At 35.9% G+C, this 18,550-nt stretch overlaps 1 pseudogene; it reads left to right on the top strand.

Annotated features, from left to right (window-relative positions):
- Positions 1–10,374, top strand: part of LOC144230136 (josephin-1 pseudogene) — a 24,442-nt pseudogene extending 14,068 nt beyond the window's left edge.
- Positions 10,375–18,550: the final 8,176 nt, after the last annotated feature.

Raw genomic sequence — 18,550 nt, 5'->3', positions numbered from 1 at the left:
TTGTATTATATATAATAAATATTATATATGTATATTATATGTAGAAAACACATATATGTTATATATGTATATATATTTGTGTGTATATATGTTTATATATACATATATAAGTGTATATACATATATTATACATATATGTGAACATATACATATGTCCATACATACACATATAATATATATACATTTAAAGTAAATTCATGGAGAAAATTATACCATGCTAACACAAATCAAAAAGAAAGCAGAAGCTATGTTAGTTTTATACAGAGCAGATTTCAAAGGAAGGAAAGTTATCAGGATAAGGAAAGGTAATACATAACAATAAAGGAGTCAATTCTCCAAGAAGACAAACAATTCTTAAGACAAAGCATCAAACTATAAAAGTAAAACACAGAACTGCAAGGAGAAATCAATGAATGTACTATTATAGTTGGAGACTTCAAAGCCCTCTTTCAGAAATGAACAGATCCAGCAGAAAGAAATTAGTAGGGACATAATTGAACTCAACTTTATCAATAAACTGGACATAATTAACATCTATATGCTACTTCATCCAACAATTTTCTCATGCTTACAGAGAACATCCACCAAGATTCCACATTCTGGGCTATAAAACACACCTTTACAAATTTAAAAGAATAGAAATCATACAATGTCTGCATTCAGACCAAATGGAATAAAGCCAGAAATTGATAATAGAAAGATAACTAGAAAATCCTAAAATACATAGAGATTAAACAACTCACTTCTGACTAACACATGGGTTAAGGAAGAAATCTCAAGAGAAATAAAAGTATTTTGAACTAAATAAAAATGAAAACAGTTATCTAAATTTGTGGGATGCTGTGAAAGCTGTGGTTATAGAGTAATTTACAGCATTGAATGCGTATGTTAGAAAAGAAGATATAAAATCAATAAACTAAATTTTCACTTTAGGAAACTAGAAAAAGAAGAGCAAATTAAATCTAAAGTAAGTAGGACAAAAGAAATCATAAGCAGACAGCAGCAATCAATAACATTGAAAATAGGAATGTTTTTCTGCAAAAAGAGCAAATCACTAAAACAGAGAGCTGGTGCTTTAGAAAGCTCAATAAAATTGATAAGCAAGGTGAAGAAAAAGAGAAAAGTTACAAATTACTAATGTTTTAAATGAAAGGGTGGACATCTATCACTACAGATCTCATGGAAATTAAAAGGATAGTAAAGAAATAATATGAACATCTCTATGCCCACAAATTTGAGAACCTAGATGAAATAGGCCAATTCCTTAAAAGATACAACCTGCCAAAATTCATACAAGAAGAAATAGATGATCTAAACAGACCTATTTATCTATTAAAGAAATTGAATTAATCATTAACAATTTTCCAAAACAGAAAACATCAGACCCCAATAGATTCCCCAATGAATTCTACCAAACTTTTAGGGAAGGATTTATATCAATTCTCTATAATCTCTTTCAAAGGATAGAAGCAGAAGGGATACTTCCTAACTCACTACATGAGGCTAGCATTAATTGAATACCAAAACCAGACAAAAGCATTACGAGAAAAGAAAACTATAGACCAATATGTCTCATGAACATATAGATGCAGAAATCCTCAACATTAGTGAATCAAATCCAAAAAAGTATAAAAAGAATGACATACTATGACCAAATGGGTTTTATATGAGATACTGGTCTTCAATCACAAATACCATACAAGATTAAATGAGAAACAGTGAATAAAATAATGTGGTTCAAATACATTGAAGGAGAGTAATTGTACTAGTATAATAACTTTTTATTAATAGTATTTTCATGTTATTGAGCTTATTTATATACCACTGTATTTTTCTACACCCTAAAAAATAACATTGGAAAGGAAAATTTAAATAATATTTTCAAATGTTTTCTCCTTAATTTTGGAAATATTTCAAATAACTGTCTAGATCTTTGACCCCAATAGTGAAAGGTGAGTTTGCAAGTAGGTAAAAATTGGAAAGTAGGGTAGTTTATATTCATAGGTAAGGCAGTTAATGTTTATTTGTGAACCAGCCATAAAATTGCAAGTTTGGGATGTTTGTGCTTGTGTGTGTGTGTGTGTGTGTGTGTGTAAGTAGACTTCATGCCCAGAGCAGAGCCAAAAGTAGGGGTCGAACTCAACAACCCTGAGATCAAGACCTAGCCGAGATCAAGAGTCAGATGCCTAACTGACTGAGTCACCCAGGTGCCCCAGAATGTTATATTCTTGGTAATAACGGTAGTACTCTTATTTGCATTCACATATTTTGCAGCCAGGCACTTCTACATTGATTGAGCATTGTGGGTCATGACATTTTTGGAACTCTTTGGTGGTAATTAATCTTATATCGAAGTTTATATTCAAATGATACTCTGGTGACTTTTCTAGATTCTAAACAAGTAACAAGATCTAAAAGAATAGCCAAGTTTTTTAGTAAAAATGCTCTCTGACATACATTTGTCTTCCCCTCCCTAAAATGAACATGCATTTTAAATCTATTTCCTGGGGAAAAAAACTTCTGTATTAATTTAACGTATAATTCAGCAAGGTCAATTCTGACATTAAAAAAAACATTACAGTAGGTGCTAAAATAAATTTTTAGGAAATAATATTACAAGATTTAGGAAAAATTTATTCATCTCTTACTATTTTTTTTAAATGTTTTATTTATTTCTAGGAGAGAGAGAGAGAGACAGCGTGAGCAGGGGAGGGTCAGAGAGAGAGGGAGTCACAGACTGAAACAGGCTCCAGGCTCTGAGCTGGCAGTCAGCACAGAGCCCGACGCGGGGCTCGAACCCACGAACCGCGAGATCATGACCTAAGCGAAAGTCGGATGCTTAACCGACTTAGCCACCCAGGCGCCCCATCATCTCTTACTATTAAACATTCTACACGTTACACATTTTGCCTGAGCACAAGATATGTACAAAGAACTGGTAATTGTGTATTCTGCAATTTCTTGACTGCTATTCTCATTCACATAGACTATGTATAGATTCTTTTCACTCTCTAGAAATACTGAAATAGTAAATATGAAAAAAAAACCACCCTCTGTTTTTACTTAGTCCTTCTGTACTGCTCATCTGATTTAGTAAAAAAGAGAGAGCAAGGGAAGAGTGGAGAAGAAGAAAGGTTAAGAGGAGCTGGGGAAGGAGAAAATATAGAACAACTACAATGTTAAAGTAAAACTTTAACATTCAACTCTTGAGTTTTGATTTACCATACTAACGTCTTGATTGAAACTCAAATGCCCATCACAAATATGAATGTCTTTTGTTCCCAACAATTTACAGCATTTTATAGCCTATTTCATTGCATCATAAATGTCATAATGACCAAATGTTCCATGAAATGTCATAAAATGACATGAATTACAGCTATCATCTAGGTCTACGTCTGGAAAACTGAGTTTCTGGCTCATGCTCAGCTAACGTGCTTTTTGTGTTTGAAATCTCTGTGTACTGTGACACTGAGTTAATTAATTTTACTTTATCATCCAAATGTACTACGGTTCTCTCTCAAAAAGTAATTCATTTGTCTGGAGAGTACATACATAACTAAATTAAGTATCTCACAATTATAATGCTGTTATTTCTTTAAATATCAGCTATTTAAAGATTCTTAAAATCCCATCTTAACAAAGCTCTCTGGCATGATAATGCTTTACAACTAATGTTTCATTTGCAGTATTAGGACATGTGCTGCTCTAGGACTTATTAAGGTGCACAAGATTTTATCAAACTGTTCAAATTCAGTGGTGGCTGCCATGTTCTTTGGCCACCCTATTCTCCCATTAATCCTGGGCATGCCAGAATCTAATCTCATAGTTTTCTATGAGTGAGTAAGGAAAAAGGGAAAAGGTCATAATAATGCTATTCACACCACTAGACTGCCTAGAGTTGGATTACTAATCCTGTTTTCAAAAACTGGTTTTACTACTTCACTTTGATTCAGCTGGAAGATTTAGCTTGCTAGCTAAAAACAGTTTTTGAAATGTTAATTTTCAGCATTTTTAGCATTTTACTTCTCATTTTTTTCTTAATCCAAACAAAGAAATGCTACAACTCATAGGCAGGATTTTAATGCATCTATTCATTTATTCAAGCATTGATTGAGTCCCTTCTGAATCTGGGCACTGTGACTTGGAAGAAGGAGTAAGCATGGCATTGCTGTTTCTGTTTTTATGACACCTATCCAAGATCTCAGAAAACAAATATGTAATCCTAAATTCAGTTCTAAGTGCCCAACTTTGGTAAGCAAGGGCATTTGCTACAGAATACCACTACTATGGAGAAATAACAACAAAAATATTTAAACTGGCATTTTCAATTCTACAAGCTACTCCTATTCCTTTTTATTTCCTAGTGAATTTTCCCCATACTTTACCACTGAATAAATTTCAGGCAACCTAATTTAATCCATCCTTCTCAGTAGGAGTGCATCCTTGTGAACAAGTGATAGAACTGTTAACAGTGAACACTTTGCTACTCTCAAATTTCCAGTCTCACTCAATATATTCCTTCTGATAGAGGAGAGCAAGGAGTGACTGAATGCCTTGAGTAATGTACATCTTGGGTCTCTGCACTCAACCTAATTCTCTCTCTCACTCCTACCTTCCTCACCAAAACATTTGTCTCATATCTTTCAACACCCAGTTAATTATTCACAACTTGGTTTACTGCCAATATCTAGCCTGACATACAATAGTCATCCAATAAATAACTCACACAACCCTAAAATAAGCTACAGAAAGTTAAAAAAATATTTACAGAAAGGAGGTTCATTCCATGTGGCATGACACTTCTACCTATAAAAACTGCTGTGTTCTCGCAAAATAATTATTTAATTATATGTTTAAAAAAGCCTAAAATTATTTTTTTTAATTTTTGTTAGAATTAGACAAAAGAGCCATAAAATAATGGGATTTGTCACATTGCAGGCTTATGTAGTTGGACAATGAATTTTAAGACAAATATTGGTGCCTAGCTTATTATAATGCCCCAAGAGAAAATCCTAAAGCCCAACTCAGCAACAATAGTCAGAGTTTATATGAGGAAATTTATATATTCCAAGGGGGTAATTACTACAATGCTTGGGGCACTTTATAATGTGGAAAAATACAGTGAGAAAGGTTGTCAGCCTAATGCTTCAATAGTACTAAGCATAGATGTGAATGATTTCCTTGACTTCAATCTTTATAAAATGGATCTTAATCACCAGAGAACAGACTGGAAGAAAAATGTCTGTTTAAGGGTTTTGTAAAGTTCTGAAACTTTCCATCTGTGTCCATTTACCTAGAATTTGCTTGTCATGCCAATGCAATTTATAATTTTTTTCTCAAAGATTTTTTTTTTAATGTTTAGCGTTTCATGAAAGATTCTTACATTTAAGTAAACCTAAACTTTGAACTCCTTGTGGTTTTATAATTAGTAATTCCAATTGTCAGAACTTCTGATTCAGGAAAAAAATCTTTAAAAGAAATATGTAAGTGCTTGAAGGAAAAGTATTTGACAATAATAAATGAGATATTTGACTTCATACAAACAAGCCAATGAGAAACATTTACATTATAGGGAGAATAATAAATGACTTAAAATGTGCACAATCATGTTTTCTATATAATTTGTTAGGTTCTGGTATATCTTTTACACTCTCTGTTTAATGCCGTCTCTTGATGTCATAGTTTTACATTAACATTTTTTATAATTTTTAAAAAGAAATTTAAATATATTTACAGAATGTTTTAGTTCATGGATGCCATTACGCTAAGGATATTAAAGGATATAAAGATAAAGGAAACATAGTCTGTTTCACAGAAGAGCTTAAGTGGTCTGTAAGGAGGGAGAGTTCAGCACATTGAATATAGAGATGAAAAATTCAGAGTGGAATATGGTAGGAGCTGTTCTGAATGTTAAGTACACTTTTATTTTCAAGCATGCTAAAGTTTTCAACTGTTAATAATAGAAGAAAAAAAAACATTAAGGGTTCATCTCCAAAACCTGGGTAACAAATGTATGTGCATTCATTATAGTCCTACTCTTTCTCAGTCCCTTTGTTTTGAAAGAGCAGGACACAGGTAGAGATTTTCAGGCCTTTGAAAACACCTTTCTGTGTATGCAAAATTTGGTTGTCTTCTCTATTTTAATGTTCCTCTCAAGGTCTATCATTTCTTCAAAGACAAAATTAACATTTTAATGTTTATTGTGTGGCTGTACCCTGTGATATTCAAGATTCACGAAAACTGAAGAAAAGTAAAATTGGACTTCAATGAATTCAAGGAATAGCATCCAGATAATAATACTGTTAGAAGAAAATTTTTTCCATATGTTCATTTTATCTTAACGTAGAGGGATCATTTATTGTTTGGGAGAAAATTTACAGTTTGGAGAATTGTGTAAAGAAAGCTCTTTCTTTCATTATTTATGCTTGGCCAGATCCAAAGGATTCTCCAACTGCATCACTTTGTTAATTTCTGAATGTTAATTCACAGAGTATCTGTTAAATGGCAAAGTTGACACTGTTGATGTTCAGAGGTACAGGACTTGGTCTCTATACCAAAAGAACTTACAGGTGAGGCTGGGGGGAAACACAAAGGAAAAAACAATTAAGTGTAACACAGAAACTGTAAATTTTACCAACCCTTCAAGGCAGCTGCAATTCTTATTGAAGTTTTCTAGATCTTCCCACAAATTCTACAAATTCAGAAAAATCCTGATAGCAAACAGCATAAAGAATGCCAAAAGAAAATTTCACATTTAAGCAAAGATGTGAGAGACTCAAAGTATCAGTAAGTATAACGTATCACTGTATTAAAGACTCATGAAGGAGTCTCAAGACTTCAAAACTTAGTTGAGATAAGGAAATCTATTAATGTAATTTACTACAAAAGCAAGTTAAAGAAGAAATAAAATAGTATCATGATATTGGTAGCTATACCAAATCATGTTAGGAAGCTTAATACCTATTAAATTTAAAAAAATCTGTAAACAAAGAATAGGTTAATGAACACCGCAGAAAACTATTACAAAGCACTTCTTCTGGTGATACATTAAGAGTTTTTTATTGCAGTCAGGAACACAGGAACAATACATGTGTGGTTATTCATATCTCCTCTTCAGTGTTGTACCATATTTGCCTAAACATAAATAAACATGGTTGATAAATTAACCCCTCCTAAAACTATTATTTAAATCTTTTTCTTTAATAATCTATTATGTGTTCTTAATCTTTAGATTTGTCTTGAGCTCCTTTATGGAGAAGACTAGATTGGATTTTTTATCACTTGCCCCAAAAAGAATCCTCAGATATGGGATTCCCAATACACAGGACTTAATAAATTAATTTGAAATGCATTTTCCCACAGAAAACTATGTTTCTGTATTAGTATACAAAATCTATTAATATTAGAGAATGAACCTAATGAGAAAAAACGCTAAACTACATTCTGTGTAAATGAAATACAGTATACTGAAATAGTGAAATAAAATGCTATTGTGATACAAATAGTAAATATAAAATAAATAAAACATGTAATGGAAGAATTTCACTTTTCCTTAGAGCTTGTATTTGAAGCAAGTAAGGTGAGTTTCTAAGCCCTCACATGGACATTCACAATCAACAACACTTCTTTTGTTTTTCATGTATGATTTCACTTCAAAAGTGAATTTTTTTAAATTATTGAAACATTATTTTCATTATTTTAAAAGAAGTTGACATTTATCAATTATGATGCCAGTATTCCATGGGCTTACAACAGATTTATCCAAAACTAAGCAAAGGATTGGATTTATGTAAACTGAGAAAAAGTTGGAGGACAGGCAACAGAGAATATTCTTGAATGAGATCATTTCTTACAGTACTGAAGTAAGGATGACCATGATGGAGAATATATGTACCGCTGCCTGGAGGGAGAGAAAGGACGATGAGTTAGTTGGCTCTTTAGCCAGGCACTAGGTTGTATCTACATATGTCATGTGAGTTACTACCCAAAGCAGGTGTGAGAAGTCAGGATAAACATGCAGATGTGCAAACAGTCACTTGAAACTACAGAGCATTAACCAGAAGGACACTAGCAAATTTTTGACAACTGCATAACTAAATACACTAATATTTCTAACAATTTTGTAAAAATTAAAATGTATGGAGTAGCATGCTGCTGCCAAAATTTAGTGGTCTGTTAACCAGCCTTAGGCTAACGTGCCAGACAATAGTAATTTGCTATTTTGGAGCAAAAGCTAACTTAAATATAATGAGTTCCATCTTTCCTTTTAATTGAGTTGTGCAGAACTACTCTCATTTAAAAAAATTTATAATCTGTTCAACATGCCATTTTTAGAGTATCTATTATTGGTTTTCAACAAAACACACATAGTTTTGTTTTTGTTTTTGTTTTTTTGTTGTCTTGGAATGACTTTACACAAACAAAAATAATCCCATAGTTGAAATCCGTGCAAAATGCAATGAAGGAACAGAATAGGATGCAGTAACACACACTAACAGGGAGAACAACTTTTAGGGGAGGTGGTTATAGAAGGTCTCTTTCAAAGGGCACTTAAGCTGCTGTCTGAAAAGGTGACTAAGAGCTATCCATGTGCACAAGGAGGGGATGTACACTTCAGGCAGAATTAATAATGCATTAATAACAACAATAGTAATAACGACCACACAGCAACAATAACAACAATCCACTTAGATGAAGGAAGAGCTAGTGAAAAAGTATCCCTTTGGCTGGAAAGTATTTGAGCCATCGGAGTAGTGACAGGCACTGACGTTGAAGGCAAATCACGAAGCTTTTACAATATTATGGGTATAATGAGGAAGGCGGGGCTGTGATAATATTATAGCCATGGCCCAGCCACTTAGCCAGTTTGCTTCTCTGTGGCGGCATGCTTAGCAACTGGAGCTGACCGCAGTCATCTCCTCCACAGAGCTGCAGGGGCGATAGGGTGAGTCCCCGAGTTCCAGCACCCAGCGCTTCCAGAGGAGATAGAGAGCTGCCTCTAAGGCCCCAGCAGGCCCGTGGGCGCCCCCTCCCTAACCGCTCAAATTTTGCATTTTACCTGCCACCTAGGCCTTGTCTCCTGAGTCAGTGGCACTAAGCTTGGAAAGAAATGTCAGAAAAGGAGCAATATGACCAATTCTTTTCTGTCCCCCGACTTTGAGGCTTGATACAGCAACAGAAGACACAGCAACAGAATCAAGATATTTTTGAAAGGCAGAATGGGAGAAGGGAAACAAGATCTTAGATTTTCTATGATTTTTTCTATTTTTTTGACATTTTTATTCTTTTAATGTCTATTTTTGAGGGAGAGCAAAGAGCACGGGGGTCAGAGAGAGGGTGACAGAGAATCCCAAACAGGCTCTGCGCTGAGAGCAGCAAGCCCAATGTGGGGTTGGAACTCACAACCATGACGTCATGACTTGAGCCACCAAGGAGCCCCACAGATTTTCTATATATATATATTTTTTTTTAGTCTGCAGATTGACAGTGGTGGTGAAACATACTAATGCAATAGTGATCTATTAAAAAGAGAAGTGGATTTTTTTTCCTGTCCTTTTGATTCCAGCCCTTTCTCCACATGACAAAGCATAAATCAGGGACGCCAGAAAATAAGGTAGGTCTCAGGAATCCTGAAAAGACTGAGAAGCTTACATTCTTCCTCTGGAGGGAAGGGCGGGTGTTTTCAGCCCTCTCTGGAACCAAAAACGAAAACATGAATTGCGTGAGCCATGGAGAGGAAACAAGGCCGAATCTGAATCTTTGGAGCTCCCCAAGCAGCACCCCCCCAAATCTACCATGAGAAACAGCACAGGGTCCTTTGTGCCCTGCATGCCTTCAATGACGTCTTCAAGGACAGCCATGCCTTTTTTTACCCGGGAAACGCTGCAAGAGATTCTCCAGAGGTTGTCTCAGAACACTACAGTGACTTCTCTGCCATGAGCAGAGCATGCCGGGAAACGGAAACTGCGACATGAGCGTCATTATGGCAGCAGTTAAAGCCAAAGCCTATGATGCTGTCTGGTGGGAAGAGCGCAAGGATGTTGATGCCATTGCTCTCGCTAACATCATGGGCTTCATCGTGCATCTGCCCTCCAGCAGGTGCTGGGGTCCACTGAAGTTGTCTCTCAAAAGGCAGCACTGGATCTGTGTTTGAGAGGTGAGAGGTGCCTGCTACCACCTAAGTCCAAACTGAAGATGCCTAAGTGGACTGGAAGCAAGAGCAAGCTCCGGAAATTTTTAAAACATCACTTGTGAGGAAAGAACTGTGAACTCCTGCTGGTGGTGCCAGGAGAGGGGGGGGTGCCGTTAGAGTTGAGGAGGGCTGATATGGAATGCAGTTCTACCCAACCTGCCCTCACCTCAGTCCCTTGAATCCTCTCTAATGTTCCCTGGTCTATACAGTGGGTCTGACTTTGCCATTTTTCCAAACACAGAAAATATGAGAGGAGAAACACAAGAGTTTACAGGTGAGGTAGTCATATGCCAGGAAATTAGGATTACAGAATTTGTCATTATAAATAACAGAAACAAAACAAAAGGAATCTGTTGGGAGCCATTCTGAGCCCATAGTCGAGAAAACTCCTGGTGAGGTCAAAGCAAGTTTGCACAGTCTCTTGCCAATCAGATGATGACCGATATCCACCCCCACTCAATTACTTCTGCTTGAGCACTGACCCCTAAGGTACCTTGTTGATCAATATCGGGAGTGACTTGTCCCCTTATTCCAGCCCTGGTATGATGATTGCACCTTGTGAAGGAACTTATTATGGGAACTTCTTTTGATTATGGGAACAGACATCGTGTCTCCAGAAGGTCCTGTTTCCCTCCATACTTTCCCTTGAGCTATAAACAGGCTAATGACCCTTACTCATAAAAGAGTGACTTTTACATGTACAATTCTGTTTCTACCGTTGCGTTAGTCCAGGATGTTCGTACAGCTCAACATGCAAATCAGCTAATCAAAAATGTCTCTCATGCCCCAGCTATTCAAGAAATCATAAAACTAGACACATGCCCTCGAAGAGGCTATTCTATGTATTGGAAATGAGCTAAACTCTTTAAAGGTATGGTTGGCTCTCCAGTGCCATAAAGAATATAACTGGAAAATCAAGTCTTGCCCAGAGACAAAGAGCCTAACTTAGAGAGAAGGAACAGATAAGGGCCGAAGATAAGTTAGTACATACACCTTTGCTAACTGATGGTGTATAGCAGCCCCTTCCCTAAGGCCTACATTCCACAAACACCTTCCCTTACCCTGGCAGCTGTGATGAGGATGGATAAGAGTATCTACAAACCTATGACTTAATCTTAGCATTATTAAAATGTGAACACCTTGTTATTTTCTTAGTTACTCAACCTCACTATAATTGGAGGAGTTCTGCAAGAAGACTTCTGTAAAACCTGTTTCTGTACATTTTCCAAAAACATCTTATCACAAAGAGCTATCCATTGTAAAAATTCCATTTCCTGATGCCATGTTAACATTTGATCTATAAATAAAGACACCAAAACCGACAGGACAGAGATGCCTGCCTGGTGATCAGAAAGGATCTTGGGGCTCTCTCACTCCCGCTCTCGCCGATACCGTCCATCCTTCAGGGACCCCTGGACCTGCCAGAGCTGACCTCCAACAGGAATCTATGAATACATGGAACAGAAAAAGTGTGTTGACTAGCTTCAGACACAAAAGTATCCAGGTGCTGAAACAACAACTGCAGAAAAAGCTATGTTTCATCACCTCTAAGCTGTTTTAGTGTGTGTGATTTTACTTTTCATACAGAGTAATATGTATGGCCAACAGCACCTCCAAGGTTATATTCTTCCAGCCAAATGACCCCAACAAGAGAGTGATTTTTGCTCAGTAATTCCAATAGTAAAAGTCTCCTTTCCATGCTCACTATCTACCAATCCTTGAACCAATCGCTTTGGTCTGGGAAATAGAATACTTGTCCAGGTGGGTCTCACGTGCCCAACCCTCAAATAGGTATGGGGTCAAGCTTTTCTGAATTGCACTCACTCATCAACAAGACTGAGGCTGCAGAAGTTATTCACTAAGAGAAAACCAGGATGATATTATGGGAAGAATTAGAACTGTCTGCTAGGTTGGTGACAGATATGGAAGCAGGGATTCCAGAGGCAGTCGGGATACTGAGAATGGGAGGACCACAGGAGTTTGAAGAATGAGAGATAGATCCCACTGGGATTTCTAAATACAAGTCCGAAAATAGGATAAAATTACATATTCCTGATCTTCACCTAAGGTCTACTGAATATGAACCAGAAATGCTAGGGTGTATCCTGTCAATGTACATTTAAACATAAGATGATTTTCCTCCCCCCACAGTACCATAAGGTTTAAAGACCACTGGGTTAAAATTATAGCCATGAGAAGACCTGAGTCTCTCAGTAATTCAGCGCATAGAGTTTCCCTGATCTGTGAATTTGTATGACTTTTTAATGTTACCTGCTATCTGGGAAAAAAAAAATGAGTACAAAATATACCTAATACTGAATACTGAAACATACATAATACTGAAATGTTTTTAAATGTTGGTACTTCTATTAGTGCATTTATATGTAGAGAAAAATCAGCCACAATTTATTTAATATCAGAAATACATCTCGGAGATTTTGTTTGCACCTCCAACCTCTCAGAAGATTTTCTCCACAGGGTAACTTCCAGCAGATGAATTGAGTTTTTGAAAATAGGGATAAAAATTTAAAATGAATACCCATGAGTGTCTTTGAACATGAATAAATTGCAAGATTTTGCTTTAATTTTGAATTTCTTACTCTGCGTAGACTGGAGTTAAGTGTTTAGTGCTCCCTTAGTGTCAAATGTATTGCAAATTCTAGATGTTTTATGGTAAAAATAGCTCATCACTGGTTACTGCAAAATCTGTTGAGATTTAGCCACCAGGTGTCAGTAAGACTTGCAAAACAATAGGTTTTTGCAAATTTCAGGCATTTTGTTCATTCAGTCTCTAGGAACAAATTAATATAGTCTTTGGTTATATATTTTTTCTTTCCAGGGAAAGAGATACAATCCATTGACAGACCCATTGAACACAGCCAGAATTTAAATCTTTTATTCCCCTCTGATATGTCAAGGTCTTGCTTCACTGCTCTTTCTGAATAGGGACTGGGCTTTAAATTTCCAAGAACTGGGCACTTCAAGATCCAAAGTGAGTGAGTTAGTTTAGCTCAACCAGAAGGAAAAAGATACATCTGTGGAAGGTGATAAGTAGACAGGGTATCTTGCCAATTACTGTAAACTTCCTGAAATATCAATTAACAAGGAAGCTGTAGAAAAGGTGTGTACTCTTAGACAATTTATAATATTACAAAAGCAATATGCTGGGACAATTGTGTAACTTAAATAAAATGCAGTCTTTTTAAAACTATTCGTCTAAACTTTTGGATTAGCATTCTCAATTATTATTATTGTTGTAGTTGCTATTATTATTGTATTTGGTATTATTTTTTCCTTTTCTATTGTTGTTTATAAGACTTAAATATAAATTCATTTGTCCCTGGTGCCAATCTACCTGAACACATGAGTTTATTTTTCCTATTTAATATAGACCTTGAATTAAAATTCAAATGAAAATTTTCACAGTATATCATATCAGTGATGCCATTAGCAAGATGTCTCCTATTTCTTATTGTTCTGGGTATGGATGAGATTTTGTGAAATGTAGTCACTCTCACCTCCTTGAAATTTACTCTAATAGTCACTGTGCTCTGGCAAATCATTTGGTTTAATTCCTATTTCACTCTAAGTTTCCTCAGAGGCAGACATTTCAAGCACTTGGGGTAGCCAGCCTATCTAGTTAAAGTCTGAGCAAGGTCATATAGTCTGTTGACTCATATGGCAATTCCTGTGTAGAACACAAAATTCTACATCATCTTTGAATCAAATCCAATAGAGCAAGATCCCAGCTGTCCTAGTATCTGCTAAAAGCATAAGACTGACCTAGTTTAAATTATTTCACTGAGTTATTTTAGAGAGTTAGTCTTTTAAGACTGCAAGAATAATACTTTTTTAAAGAAAATTTGACCAATGAAAATGAAAAGCAACTATTAATATTTTGATCTACAACTCTCAAGATTTTGTTTTGTTATCTTGTTTCAGGGTCTATAGTATGTTTAAAAGCAGGAGAAGAAACTGCTAATTTTGTACCAGAAATTACCTATTTCTGAAAAATGGAAATACTTTATACGGTGTCTTTTTTCAGGATAAGCTACAATGGCCAGATTGTATTGTGCCTATGCCTTGGCAGGGTGAAGCCCCTGACAGCTACTGGCAGACATAAAGCACTAACATACATCTTTTTCCCTCCTTCAAATACAACACATTTCTAGAAATTGAAGTAGGAAAGAATTATTGCATAAAAAGAGGTTATGTGGCTGGGAGAAGGATTTAAACAACTTTGAATGCTCTATAAACTAGGTCCAGTATTATAAGGGTGTGACTTATTTCCTCCTGCTTACAAAAAAGTCTGGGTCTGTAGGGAGTGAGTGATTACAATACTGCTGAGCATCTTGTTTTTTTCTTTGTGTGCACCTGCTGTCTTGCCTGAAGGCTTCATCAGAACTCTGGCTGGTGGGCATTCTATTGATATTTGACAAATGAAAAAAAAAAGTTCCAATGCTTTTAAATCTTTCCACATCACCTTTTATTTTGTGCTGTGTTTCAGTGAGAATGTGAAGAGAGGTTAATCAGGCATCACTAACTTTCTGCCATTTAACTTGGAATGCCCTCTTTATCGTCACTCTAGATGTTCTCATTCTGAGTCATTAGTGGGTACTTTTCCTTTATCCCTTTTCAGTATGATGAGTAGTGAGATGCATTTCTAGTGCCTATCACCATGCCCAGGACACAGCAGATACTGAAAAAATATGGAAAGAGGCAATAAAATAATTTTTAGGAGATAGCAATCTGTTGCCAGATATTAAAAATACAAAAGAAGTCATATTTTTCATTTGTCATGTTTCATCAATTTAGCTAGGACATCTGGTAGGTATAATCCAAGGCAGACACTGTTAATATATATAAGTGGCAAAGAGGCATGCACAAATCTGAATGTAAGTATTGGACAGATTTGTAACAAGATAATATTGAACATTTAGATTATATACAACATAAATACAGTTTCATTGGGCAATGGATAATAATAGAACAAGAACTCAATGTTTGGTATGAGTGGGTGAATAGAACCTCAGTTGACAGAAAGTGATATTGTCAAGAAGGAAATCAAACTTTGAGAGTGTGTAGGGGAGAAATTGGATCACAAATTGAACTTTGGTTATACTCAAACTGTGAAGTTGGAACATGACCTGGGAATATCACTAGATTTATCACTTTTGATAGTTTTCAGATTGCTTAGGCAGCCAGGATGCCCTTTTAAACTCTCCATCTGACTGACTGTCTGCATCCTTTCCTACAGAGCACAGGACTCTGCTACAGTGATCCCTACATTTATCATGTTCAGATGTGTCTATTTCAATGTGTTTTTCTGAAACTAGAGCAGAAAACCATGTGGAGATTGCAGCTGGTACCTGATGCAGTATCTAACCTCATGGTATAAGATAATCTTCAAGAGAACATTGCTCAGACTCCTATGTACACAAAGAGAAAACATTCCCCACAGAGGATTATCTAGCTCACTGCATGACTATCTAGTTGAATATTTTTCCAAAGTGATATGTAACTTCTAAATAGCCCCACAAATATCCTAAAATATAACAAATAGCACACAAGTCACTTTCAAGAGAACTTGTAACTCATTAGGACATTCTGTTATTAAAATACTTAGATTTGAAATATTATTTCAGAAGGAATTATTTTGTATATTAACATCTTCCTTGGCTATAGGCATGAGTCTTTTCAATCCTAATGTGTCTGGGTTCTAAAATGTATTTGTGACTTTGGCTCTACAGAATATAATTATGACTTAGTGTTTTTCTCATTCATTCACTAAATATTTACTGAGCACCTTTACCTTTAAACAAGTCTACTATACTCCATAGGAGATACAAAATGTTTAACCCACAAAAATAAGTAGACCCTCCAGGTGCTTACAGGCCAGGAGAGAAAACAAGAAAAAAAACACACAAATCTTCATTTTTTTTTTGTTTATTTATTTAGTGTGTGTGTGTGTGTGTGTGTGGGAGAGAGAGAGAGAGAGAGAGAGAACAAGCCAGGGAAAGCAAAGAGAGAGGGAGAGAAAGAATCCCAAGCTGGCTCTGCACTGTCAGTGCAGAGCCTGACATTGAGCTCAAACTCATGAACTGTGAGATGGTGACCTGAGCTGAAATAAAGAGTTAGACACTTAACCAACTGAGCCATCTGGATGCCCTACAAATCTTTATAATATAAACAAAAACAAAAACAAAAACAGTATGTTCCCTGAGAAAAGTGCAAATCAGTTATTCTCAGTTGGGCCAGAGGGATTGTGGAGCTTTCTAAATATTTTTCTTGTAAATCAGATTGAATTCCTTAAAATATGATGAATTTGAAATCAAACCAAGAATTAATTGAAGCTGAATACCAGTAAACATAGAAGTCCTGAGTAGTGAAGCATATGCATTTATATTTAATTGGCAAAAGTTACCTGATTAAAAATCTGTCAATCATGGTGATATGAATGGCCAACTCAATTACCTGAGTGATTGATATGGCAGTCAATGAAAAGCATTGTTATTAAAATGACTAGAAAAAGCATCAACTATAAATAAATCAATTTGTTGTCTGGGAATAAACCATCTAAAATTTATATAAGAATCTCTGGGTTTTTTTAATGTGTTTTTTTTTTTATTTCTGAGAAAGAGCGAGAGAGAGAGACAGCATGAACAGGGGAGGGTCAGAGAGAGAGGCAGATACAGAATCTGAAGCAGGCTCCAGGCTCTGAGTTAGCTGTCAGCACAGAGCCTGATGCGGGGCTCGAACCCACAAACTGTGAGATCATGACCTGAGCCAAAGTCAGATGCTTAATTGACTGAGCCACCCAGGTACCTCAAGAATCTCTGTTTTATAAGTTTATTTTCTATAACCACTAAGTTTCTGCCAACATGGAGGAAACATAATTTTACTTAAGATATAACCTACTCTTCCCCTTTTTCCAAGTTAGTGCTAAATTCTGGGAAATCTCACATAGGATAAGGCATTGGAGAGATTCTTTAGGTCTTCAATATCCCCCTTCTGTATGGTTAGGTCCATTGTTTTTTCTACACCCATTTGCCAATCCATGTATGTTGCCACATAGGGATTTTTCATTCCTCTTTGCCTTACCCAGTGGCTCAGCATCCTATAGTTCCATCCCACATTGATAAGCACAAGAATCATGCTGCTATTTCCATTCAAAAATAAGGTGCAGAAATCCCCGGAAGGCTATCTAAGGGCTTGCCTTTTCTCTCCACTTCTGTGGGATTATCTGGGAAATAAGGCTCAGGCTGTCTTTGTCTGGGAGGGAACCACCCTTTCAATATCTTGACCTCATCATGTGCCATCACTAATTTGCCTCTTTTCCAATGGAACATTTTCTATTTGGAATGACACTGAAGATTCCACTCTTAAATTTACCCATTTTAAATATTAATTTTAGGGGCACCTGGGTGGCTCAGGTAGTTAAGTGTAGGACTCTTGATTTCAGCTCAGGCCTTGATCTCATGGATCAAGAGAGATTCTCTCTCTCTCCCTCTCTGTCTCTGCCCCTCCTCTGCTCTGTCTCTCTATCACTCAAACATAATAAGTAAACATTTTGAATATTAATTGTATACATAGTATTTCTCCATTTACTGAGGGAATTATGCTCTTAGAATATAAGTAGAGCCAGTCTCCCTTCTGCCTTATTGAGGTATTGAGTAGCAAAAGGTTTAACTGCTTGAAATGAAGGTAAAAGCAAAGTCAAAGGGAGAAAACCAAGAAAAAAAGCTGGATATTTCAAATATGTTTATTCCTACATTTATGATCACTTAATGATTTTTGATTAAATAAAAATCTAATATATAATAAGCAAAGCTATATAAATGGAAAGCTTATATTGGAAGACCTATTCATTATTTTGATATCACTCTTTAAATGGAGCTGAGCTTCTAGGGACTCAGTATGCAAAAACAAATTTTCTGTCTTTTTTTTAGATGTTTATGACCTAGATGGGAATGATAATGCCTAAGTAAGTGCACAAAGATATTACAGATTATGAAAATATAGAAAGTAGACTGTAGATAAGCATTTAAGCCTGGCCAATTCTATTTGGATGTGGAAGGAGTAGGGAAGTCTTCATAGAAATGCCAAACCTTGAGTTGAGTGTTGAAAGATGGCCAAATGTTCTCTAGCTGGTCAGAAGAGTGAAAATCTCCCAGGAAGTGCAGACAGAAGTAGAAGAGCTACAGAGGAATGGTGTAACTAGGTACGATATAGATTGGAATGAGGGGGTGTGACAAATAAGAAAATTTGAGCAGTTTGACAAAGTAATGGCACACAGTAGGCTACGTTAGGAAAAACAAAACAAAACAAAAGACGAAACAGCTATAGACTGAATGT

Source organism: Crocuta crocuta, unplaced genomic scaffold, assembly GCF_008692635.1.
Source record: "Crocuta crocuta isolate KB4526 unplaced genomic scaffold, BGI_CrCroc_1.0 scaffold83, whole genome shotgun sequence".
NCBI lineage: Eukaryota > Metazoa > Chordata > Mammalia > Carnivora > Hyaenidae > Crocuta > Crocuta crocuta.
This window is presented reverse-complemented; position numbering and strand designations above follow the sequence as displayed.